Raw genomic sequence first — 11,216 nt, 5'->3', positions numbered from 1 at the left:
ACTTTGGTCATGTTGTCAGAAGGGACCATTCCCTGGAGAAGGATATCATGCTTGGTAAAGTGGAGGGTCGACGAAAGAGGGGAAGGCCTTCAACAAGATAGATCAACATGGTGGCTTCGATGATGGGCTCAAGTAAAGCAGGGATCATGGAGCTCGTGCGGGATTGGGCAGTGTTTCATTCTGCTGTGCAAAGGGTCGCTATGAGTAGGAAACAACTCGACAACACCCAACAACAACAACAACAACAACATGTAATGGGTACATTTTCCTTGTGTATATATTAAAACAAACCCAAAGCCAAACCCAACCCGTTGCTGATGAGCCAATTCCATCTCATAGCAACCACATGGGACAGAGTAGAACTGCCCCATAGGATTTGTAAGGCTGTAATCTTTATGGAAGCAGACTGCCACATCTGTCTCTTGCAGTGCAGCTGGTTGAGTTTGAACTGCTGATCTTTCAGTTAGCAGCCAAGTGTTTAACCACTGCACCACCAGGGCTTCTTCATATATTAAACAGACCTGGACAGATATTGGTAAAGTTAATTACAAAAAAGAGCCTTTAGCTTACCTTTCAAAGCTATTGGATATTATTAGTCTCTGTAGGTTTTATATAAATAGTGAAATTTGAATTACTGTAAACCATATTAATTTTTAGAATTCATTTTTCTTAGTAGAAACTAGTGATGCATTAGCTTCCGGGAACAAACTTGTGTGGTTCCACATGAATTATTCAAAATAGAAGCATTTAAATACTTTTCAATTTACATCTAGCCTTTGTGTTTGCTTGGGTTTTTTTTTTTTTTTTTGAGTTCTTGTATTTGTATTCTCCATATTTTGGGGTACTTATTTACTTGAGTATGGAGCTCTGGTGGCACAGTGGCTAAGGCATTTGACTGCTAATCAGAAGGCTAGTGGTTCAAACCCACCAGCTGCTCCACAGAAGGAAGATGGGGCAATATCTACTTCCGTAAAGATTTACCTCCTTGGAAACCCAAAGGGAGTCACTATGAGTTGAAATAGACTCAATGGCAGTGAGTTTTCTTTTTTCTGTTGTTGTTGTTGATATTTTATTTTTTTATGTATAGGTCCTGCAGTTTTACAGCTATGAGGGAGAATCTCATTCGGTACATTTAGTATTATATGATGCCAAATCCTTGATGAGGCACGAAGAGTCTAGCATGTGTGGATTCACAATGGTGTTCATTTTGTACATTGTTGTCGTTGTTAGGTGCTGTCGAGTTGGCTCCAACTCATAGTGACCTTATGAATAACAGAAGGAAACACTGCCGGGTCCTGTGTCAGCCTCACGATCCTTGCTATACCTGAGCCCATCGTTGCAGCCACTATGTCCATCCATCTCGTTGAGGGCCTTCCCCTTTTTCGTTGTCCTTCTACTTTGCCAAGCATGATAGCCTTCTCCAGGGAATGGTTCCTTCTGACTACATGACCAAAGTAGTTGAGATGAAGTCTGGCCATTTTCGCTTCCAAGGAGCATTCTGCTGAACTTCTTCCAGGATAGATCTGTTTGTTCTTTTAGCAGTTCATGGTACTCTTAGCATTCTTCGCCAACACCACAACTCAAAAGCATCGACTCTTCGGTCTTCCTTACTCATTGTCCACCTTTCACATTGAATCACCTTGACATATGTCTCAGAAAACCTGGACAGTCCCCTTCTTCCTTCAAAAGAATGTTCATATGTATTTATGAACATGGTTCTGTATTCTAGTAAATCTTTTGTCACATGGAGGACTAAGTTGATCTGTTAGTAGTCATATTCTGCATGATCTAGATATAGTACGTCAAACTTAGAGGTGTGATCTTAAACGTAACTTTTTTCAAAAAGCAGGAGGTCAATGAAATTGAAACTACTTAAGAAAAAATGCTAGTTCACAGGTCCCTGGAACCTTCCTTCTCTAGTGCCCTGAAACATGCTTTTCGGACAAATTCTCCCCATGATTCTTATGTACATTAAAGTTTAATATCCACTAAAATATAAGAAAAGACAAAAAATTACATCAAAATATTATAAACTCCATTTATATTTATTTTTATAATTGTCTCTACTTTTCAAATTGTATAGTGATATAAGAAAAATACTAAATGTAATTTTAAAATGCACTTTGCACAGTGCCTCTCTGGATTTCATTTACATACATCTCACAGATAAATTCTTTTGACTAATTAAGATGATTCTGAAAAAGGAGAAGGTATTCGAGGCAGAAGTTTTCCATATATTTTCAAAATTACTATTAAACTCAAGAGTTACCTAAATAATCTAATGGTTTATTTTATTCAACAACTTTTCAAAATTCCAGATGTGTAGGAAAAGGATAATAAAATTATAATGCCATTGTTCTTTTTAAAAAACTCAAGTTCTCTTGCTAATAGTTAAGAATACTGATTTATTTAAAACATAACATGTTTCTGCTTCATAACAACATCTGTATTATTTTACATTTTTATTGGCAACTTTCACTATACCCTGGTGAGTTCTAGAAATCCTCATACTTCCGTGCTGGTCAAAGTTTCCAAAAAATAATAAACAAATGATTATTAACTATGATCTTTTTATTCTATGACCATGTACTCCAACAGAAATGTTTGAAAAGGCTGAGCTATTAGCTTGGAGGAAAATAGGGTCATTATGACAGATTTCAAATGCAGAAATGTTTTGTGAGGTGGATAGATCATCAAAAATAGATAGTAAAATGCCCACCACAAGTATATTATTCCCAAGAGAGAGAGTCAGCATCTGGGCTTCCATTCGCATTAAACACCCTCCCAACTCCTCCACCTCACAAAAGAAATGTCCATCCCAACTCGACAAGCTTCTCCCGTGGCAAGCATCACCTACTGTTAAAACATCTAGCCCAGGGCTTCTCAACTGGGGACAATTAAGACCCCCAAGGAATTTTTGGCAATACTGGGATATATCTTTGACTATCATACCTGGCGGAAACTATTGGCATCTAATGGGTAGAGGCCAGAGATGCTGTTAAACATCCTACAACACACCAGACAGCCCTCCACAAGAAAATATTTTCCAGTCCAAAATGTCAATAGCATTGTGGTTGAGAAGCTCTGGGTGAGCCCCGTTCCTGTTAAACCTATTGTTATCAAGTTGATTCCAACTCTTAGCAACCCTACAGGACAGAGTAGAACTGTCCCATGGGGTTTCCAAGACTGTAATCTTTTCAGAAGGAGATTACCACATCTTTCTCCCGTGGAGTGGCTGGTGGGTTCAAACCAGTGACCTTTCAATTAGAAGCCAAAGTACTTAATCACTGCATCACCATGGCTCCTTGTTAGCTCTCCAGAGTTCCATAAGTTAACACCTTCTTTCATTAAGTCCTAGGCTCTATCTGTTCCTGCTTCCCACCTTCCATCCCAACCACCTCCCTTTGAAGCAAGCACCTGAGGTTCAGAGTTCTTTATACCTTCATTCTGATTGTTAATGGTTAATAATAATGGTCAAAACCAAAAACCAAACTCACTGCCATGGAGTGGGATCCGACTCATAGTGAGCCCTCCTTGGATTTCCGAGGGGGTATCTCTATGGAAGTAGATTGCACAATCTTCCTTCTAAGGAGTGGCTGGTGGGTTTGAACCGCCAGCCTTCTGGTCAGCAGTCAAATGCCTTAGGCACTATGCCACCAGAGCTCCCATAATAATGGTTATGGACCTCTTTTTGGCACCTTCTTTGACCCATGCCTCCACTCTTGGTCCCTGACCTGGCCCTGTCCACCAGTTAGAGTTATATCCTTCTCTGTCAATATTTATCTCATTGATTTGCATAGGAATTAAAGGTTTGTCCCTCTCTCAAGTATAATCTCCTTAAATGTGACAACTCTTACCTAATTCTCCCCAGCACCTAGTGTAGTGCTTAGAACATAACAGGTGCTCAATAAATATTTGTCAAACTAATGAAATAACTTTGGACATAACATTGTACCAAACACTGAAGATGATTTGCAGGCTATAAAACATAACCTTTGCCCCCAGCACTTACATCTGTGGGTGAACACACACACAGGAAAAGATAACCAGCAGTGTAAACAACACATAATGAGTAGCAGATGTATAACTCACACAAAAATTACTGTAAAGGATTCCCCAGAGAGTGACTTCCCTTAGAATGGAGGTAAGCAGGGAATGGCTCACAAAAGTGAAAATTGAAATACACTTGAAGGGATGAGGATGCTTTTGATAAGCTAGGAACAGAGGAAGCCATTCCTGGCTGGAGGGCTGGAAATATGAAAGCAGAGCTTGAGCAAAGCTGGTCTTTGTAGAAGCATTTTGCTAAATGACATTTGAAAGTACACTATGGAGTCCTGTTTTGTACTTCTTCTCATATTGTCCTCTAAGGAGGGGGAGCTTGCGAAGAAGCAGTGGTGGAGTCCTGGGGGTCATCATGTCTGAAACGAATCTTCGGATCAGAGTCTGTTTCTTAGAGATAGATTTTACTAGCATAGTGGACGTTCACTGGGTGGCATAAATGGTTAAGAACTCAACTACTAGCTGAAGTGTTGGCAGTTTGAACCCAACCAAAGGCACCTCAGAAGACAGGCCTGGCGATCTGCTTCCGAAAAGCGACAGCCCTGAAAACCCTATGGAACAGTGGTATTCTGCATATGTAGGGTCACCATGAGTCAGAATTGACTCCTTGGCAACTAACAACAACAGTGGATGTTATACTGTGCTTCCTAGGCTCTCAGCTGCCAGGAGCATTGGATGTTGGTGAATCACAGCTGAGTTCTTCTCTAGGCCTTACCCATGACTGAAAAGAGCCACCTCATGGTACGAAATACCTCTCCCCAGTATCAGCCCACATCCATGACTTTTTGTAAAATTTGATGTATTTTGTTGTTTTTGACAATATACACCGTGTGGTAGTTCAGTTGGTGTGCCAACTTGGCTGGGCCTGGTTGAGTAGCTGGGCACCTAGATGTAGTATTCCCCATGATGATACGGTCATCAACTCCATGGTGGAATCTACTGTGAGCAGCTGAGTAGCTGCCTTAGGGAATGTGGTCTTTTTCCTGTAATATAAGCAGAAACCTTGGGGAATGGGTCTCTAGCTTATGGCACACCTGGACCCTGCATGTAGCCGTGTCATTGTTCAGCAGCCTGCCATGCTCTGCCAATTTTGAGACTTACAATGGACTTGAATTAATGACCTGCCATGTGATTTGGTAACATCTGACTGTGCCTTTTTACTTGTCAACCTTGGGGTTTCCCAGCCTCAGCAGCCAGCAGCTGTCTGAATGAAGAAAAGCCTCTAGCTCCAGTGGTCTGGGAGCAGAAGGCAGAGCTGGACCCCAAAGTTGAGGGCTTTCACCCAGCCCCTAGAGCCTGGCGCCTTGAACTTGGACTTAAAGCCTCCAAGAGAATAAACTCCTGTTTGTTAAGGCCATCCCATTTGTGGTATATTCTTGTCAGAGTGGCACTAGGGAACCAGAACACACAGCAAAACCTACACCAACTCAACAGTTTCTACATGGACAATTCAGTGACATGAATTCCATTCTTCAAGTTGTGCCACTATTCTCATCCTCTTTTCTGAGTTGCTCCTCCTCCATTAACATAACCTCACTGCCCACTTAAGTTCTTATCTAACCTTTCGAGTGGCTGCTGTCAATTTGATCCCATAGAGATAGAACTTGAAAGAGCACAATGCTCTGGGAAGGCCTCCAATGACTCTTCAATGGAAAGGCCTGGCATCCATCCTTGCCTCAAGGCAGGACAGCTTTAAAGAGCCAAGTCAGCTCTAGAGCTTCCTGAGCTACGCCCATTTCAACTCCTCCCTCTGCCTAATCCTACTTTTATCCCTCCCCCAAAGATCTTGGGAGCCTTCCACAAGAAACTGCTTGCATGCAGATCTCCATCTCAGTATCTGTTTCCTGGAGACTACCACACACAACAAAAGATAGGGTCAGACAGTTTTTAAAACTATCCCTCTTGGGTAGTCAGCAGGTCAGGCCATTCCAGGTATAGGAATAACTAGTCAACCCTCTTGCTCATCCTGTAAAATGTCAATCTCACTACCCAGCTGGTACTCACATGACCAATGATTCTCCTCCCCACAACAAGACTTGCTCTTAAAGTCTTTATCCACACAGGAGCTAAAATAAGTGGTAATTAAAATCTCACCTAACAGGAATCAAAGTATCAGCCTGCCATTGAGGAACATCTGGGGAACATCGGGGCCTGCAAGCTGTCACTGAAATAGGAGCAGGAGATCAGGAGGGTGGTGGGGACAAGGCTATGAACTTACTAAACCTCTTTTTCTTGTCTTCCTGGGCTCAGTGTTTTCAATTTCCCAGCCTCCTCTGCAATTCAGCCAAGTTCTGACCCATGTAATGTGGGTGGATGTGATGCCTGCCACCTCTAGGTCTGGTTGCTAAAACTTCTGCACAGTTCTCCATGTTCTCTCTTCCTTTTTCTACCATTCAGTTGTAGATAAGCCAGTAGAAATTTTGAGGCCTCAGGGGAGGGTAGAGACACAAGGTGGGTGGCCTCCATATCGCTACTCTAGAATGTGGAGGTCTTGTCACTGAAGCTAGTGTTGCTTACACTGATGCTACATTTGAAGGCAGTCATTAGAGCTGGGCTTACTGGAAAGTTTCCGGATGTTTAAGGAACCTGTCTCCGAGCAGCCCTGCACATAACAGTATCCTAGAAAAATTGGGAACAAGACAACTTCTAGGCCATCATAAGCATAGCAAGTGGAGAGAATTGAATCAAAGGCATAGCCACGCAGAAAGCAACAAACAACTGGCATCCTGTATTTAGCTATGGAAGACATAAATGGCTCGTGTAATTGTATTCACCCATACATATTATACACATCATTGCTTGTGTGTTAATGTGTTTGAATTTTGTTTTGAAAACAAAATATCCTGCCGGCATGCTCTGGGTAAACAGACTCTTAGCGAAAACAATGAACAATGTCTAGAAAGAGAGAAGGGTCATTTGAAGACAACAAACTAAGATTTTCACCTTAAAGTGATAACTTGGAAGAGATACAAGATTGGTTGCCTGAATATACAAATGATACATATCAGAATTCAAGAAATGTGTATTTTGAAGATTAACAAAACATGATGAACAGTAACTTGCTGCTGCCCTGCTTTCTAGATTCTTAAGTTCCATATTTGGAGGAAAAAATAGCCAAGCGAGACAGGCTGAGTCGCTTGTCTTTTTAAGAGATTATTCTTTTCTAGGTTGAGGGATTTCGGCTATGCTTCAGTTCTCTGAGGGGACTCTGTTTAAAAAAACAAAAACAAACAACTTAGATTGTTATCTTTGAAGCCATTTTCACAAAGTGCTCAAATTTGAAGTACTAAGAAACTTTGGTTTCAATCCTAGAAAGACATCTGATTGTATTTTCTTTTACATTTCAGCCTTAAGGAGCACCCTACATATTAAAAGTCATTCCGGACTTAAAATCTTCTAGTGTATAGGAGTATTCACTAGATCGCAACATTTTCACCCACTTACTAATATCTGAATGCCTCCAACACTCATCTTTGGTTCAATCCAGTATGAGCTGTGCGTGTCTGTGTGCTTGTGTGCATGTGTGTGAGCGCATGTGTGTGTGTGTGTGTGTCTCAGGTGACTATGCTGCATCACAGGCAGTTTTAGGTGGCTTTTTATTTGGAACCTCAGACTGCTTAGGGAAAAATAATGCTTTAGATAGGCTAAGACATAATGAACGGATATTCAAGAAGCTACAGCCAACTCGTTGCCTCTGAGTTGATTCTGACTCATAGTGAGCGACCCTATAGGCCAGAGGAGAACTGCCCATAGAGTTTCCGAGGTTGTAAATCTTTACAGAAGCAGACTGCCATGTCTTTCTCCTGCAGAGTGGCTGGTAGGTTCAAACTGCCACCTTTTCAGTTAGCAGCCAAGCGGTTAACCACTGTGCCACCAGGGCTCCTTTGGCTACACATGGTCATACTCTAATGTATGTTTCTGATAGTTGAGGTTTGAGTACTTGTCTTAGTTTGCTCAACAAAACAAAACTCACTGCCGTTGAGTCATTTCCAACTCATAGCGACCCCTCCTTGGGTTTCTGAGGCAGTATCACTACAGAAGTAGATTGCCCAATCTTCCTCCCGAGGAGTGGCTGGTGGGTTTGAACCACCAGCCTTCCGGTTAGTAGTCAAATGCCTTAGGCACTACGCCACCAGAGCTCTCTTAGTTTGCTAGTGCTGTCATAACACAAATACCACAAGTAGGTGGCTTTAGAGAATAAGAATTTCTTGTCTCACAGTTTGGGAGGTTAGAAATCCAACTCAGGGCATTAGCTGTGGGGAAGAGTCCTTGTCAGGAGCTCCAGGCATCCTTTGGCAGTCCTCGGCTTGTAGAGGGATCTTCACATACTGTCTGTCTCCCCTGTGTCTGCCTCTGTGTCTGTTCCGCTCTGTTTTTAAGACTCTACTCAGAAGGGATTAGGATTAGGACCCACCCTACTCTTGTCCTCATTAACATAACAAAAGAAACCCTTTATTTCCAAACAGGGTCATATTGACAGATACAGGGTTAGGACTTCAATATAACTTTGAGGGGTACACAGTTCAACCCATAATTGCGCCATGAACACAGAATTTTGATAAATTCCATTTCTCTTGATGTCTTCCAAAAGCACAAACACACAAAAGTACAGTTCATTTGTAGTTGTATTTACAGTATTACTGAGTATATCTCTGACTGAAGAGAACTTCTAGCTTAAATCGGTATCAATGAGATCCAAATCGGAAGTGTATAATTTTATACACCTGATGATTGGGAAAGATGGTCATAGATTGGCTTCTGGCTTTGTACATTTCAAACCTCATTTCTCCTTCTCCACTTACATACTTTGGTTTGGTGCCACCACCTACGTACTTTTTTCTACTCCATGCAGCACACTCACATTCCAATGCAATCTGTGGCCCTGTGCTTCAAGTCACAAGGTAGCATGAGTCAGCACAGTCAGGAGGCGTATTCCCGGAAAGTATTGGACTGCTAGAATCATCTATGATAACATTACACATAAACAGACTGATAACAAATAACTCTATTCCACCAATGAAGTATAGATGTATCTAAGTGTGAGTCTTTTCTTGCCTATAAGTAAAGATCATTGAAAATTAGCTATTTGTATCCTCAACTCCATTTTTCCTTAGGTAGATCCCTCAAACCCCAAAATGCCCACAGCTCCTCAAACACTTCTCACCATGAAGGGAAGTGTGTTGCAGGGGATTCTGAAGTTGGAAGAGACAGCAGTCTTAAGCAAATGTGCTCAAATTATCTCACTTTTGCAAATTTACATGAACATATGAACATCTGAAAACCTTGTGGAGGCTCTTCCCAATGCCACGGAAGGGTGGGGGGCCCTCAGGCTTAGCTTCTTCAGTTTCAGGGTGCTCTACACATGAGTGTCCTTTTGGATTTACTTCTTTTTTAAAACTCTGTTTTGCGGAAACTTTCAAACAGATACAGAAGTAAGAATATGTAACAAATCATGATGTACCCATTAGCAGCTCCAACAACTATCAATTAACTCAAAGCCACTCTGATTTCTTCCATATCCTTGCTCATTTTCCTCCACACCTCAGATTATTCTGAAGCAAACCCCACCCTTACCATTCCACCTATATTGTTTCTGTCCATACATATATATTTAAGTTTATTTTTCACAACAGGGACCCAGTCTAATTCAACACTAGTCTCTTTTTGACACTAACAATAAGGACATAAGATTTCATTTGAAGTTACAATTACTTTTCCTTCGTAATATTGTTATTAGTTGTCATCGAGTCAGTTTCAACTCATGATGACCTTATGTGTAACAGAACGGAACACTGCCATCACCCTGTTGTTGGTATGATTGACTTCTTTGTTGTGGCTATTATTATGTAGTGCCTTCCAAAGTAGGGGGCTCTCCTTCCGCCATTCTATTGGGCAGTACTCAGTTCTGATCCATAAGGTTTGCACTGGCTACTCTTCAGAAGTAGATCACCAGTTCCGGCTCTCAGTCTGTCTTAGTCTGGAAGCTCTGCTGAAACCTGTCCTCCATGGGTGACCCTGCTGGTATTTGAAATACCAGCGGCATAGCTTCCAGCTTCACAGTAACACACAAGCCACCACAGTCCGACACACTGACAGACGGCGGAAAGTCCTTCGTAATAGAGCTACAAATAAACCTCCGCTTCATGAACTCTCAAGTGTTTTGTTTTTTATCACTAATAATAGTCATTAGTCAATCCTCATATATACATACAAATACATGCAGAAAGTCACATGCAGTTTTTCCTCCTATATCACAGCCTTCTAGCCTAAACTAAGCCAGGTTTTTCAGCCCTGAGGACAAGTCTATAAGTAAGGTGTTAAAAGAAGAAATAAGAAAAATACACGGGTAGTTATCTAACACATTCCCAGTTAAGGAAACCCACACCACATCCCCTTCCACACATGCAGATTTTTATATGGCATTTTATATCATCATTATATGTCCTGTCATATTTAGATGCAATAAAGCATGCCTAAAATAAATGTATTCAAAAATCTCATTTCTGAAGTCCAGACTTACTGGACCAGTTGAGACTAGAGGATTCCAAAAGACTCTCTCCCTGAGACATACTTCAAACTTAAAGCCGTAAATATCTCTTGAGGTTACCTGTTAGCTAAATAACAGATTGAATCATAGAAAAGAATATCACTTGTGACTAATAAGCTTCTTTAAAAGAAAAAAATCAAATTTAGGAGATAGAATGGTCAAAAATGACTCTAAAGCAAAAAATAAGCAGGTAAGGAGGCAAGGACACTAGAGCACTGGAAATGATACAACCAGAATGGAATGAATGAGAATACGACACGCTGTGGAAGATGCAGCCAATCTCACTGAATAATTTCTGTAGAAGTTGTTAAATGGGGATCTAATTTGTCATGTAAACTCTCACATTAAACACAATTGAATATACACATATTTTAAATCTCCTTCCCAGCATTTGTGTCAAAGTCAAGGAAAGAATTTAAGTTTGTTGTTGTTGTTGTTATTTGCCGTCGAGTCAGCCCCGACTCAAAGCGACCCCTCCTTGGGTTTCCGAGGCAGTATCACTACGGAAGTAGGATTGCCCAACCTTCCTTCCGAGGAGTGGCTTTTAATTCAAAAGGAAACAGAGGTGTAGCTAGGGTATGGCAGATATGGCACGTGCGGTGGAAGCCAC

This window comes from Orycteropus afer, unplaced genomic scaffold (genome assembly GCF_000298275.1).
Source record: "Orycteropus afer afer isolate SDZICR_OR568_19922 unplaced genomic scaffold, OryAfe1.0 scaffold00304, whole genome shotgun sequence".
NCBI lineage: Eukaryota > Metazoa > Chordata > Mammalia > Tubulidentata > Orycteropodidae > Orycteropus > Orycteropus afer.
The sequence above is the reverse complement of the archived record's forward strand: the minus strand, read 5'-3'. Positions refer to the sequence as shown.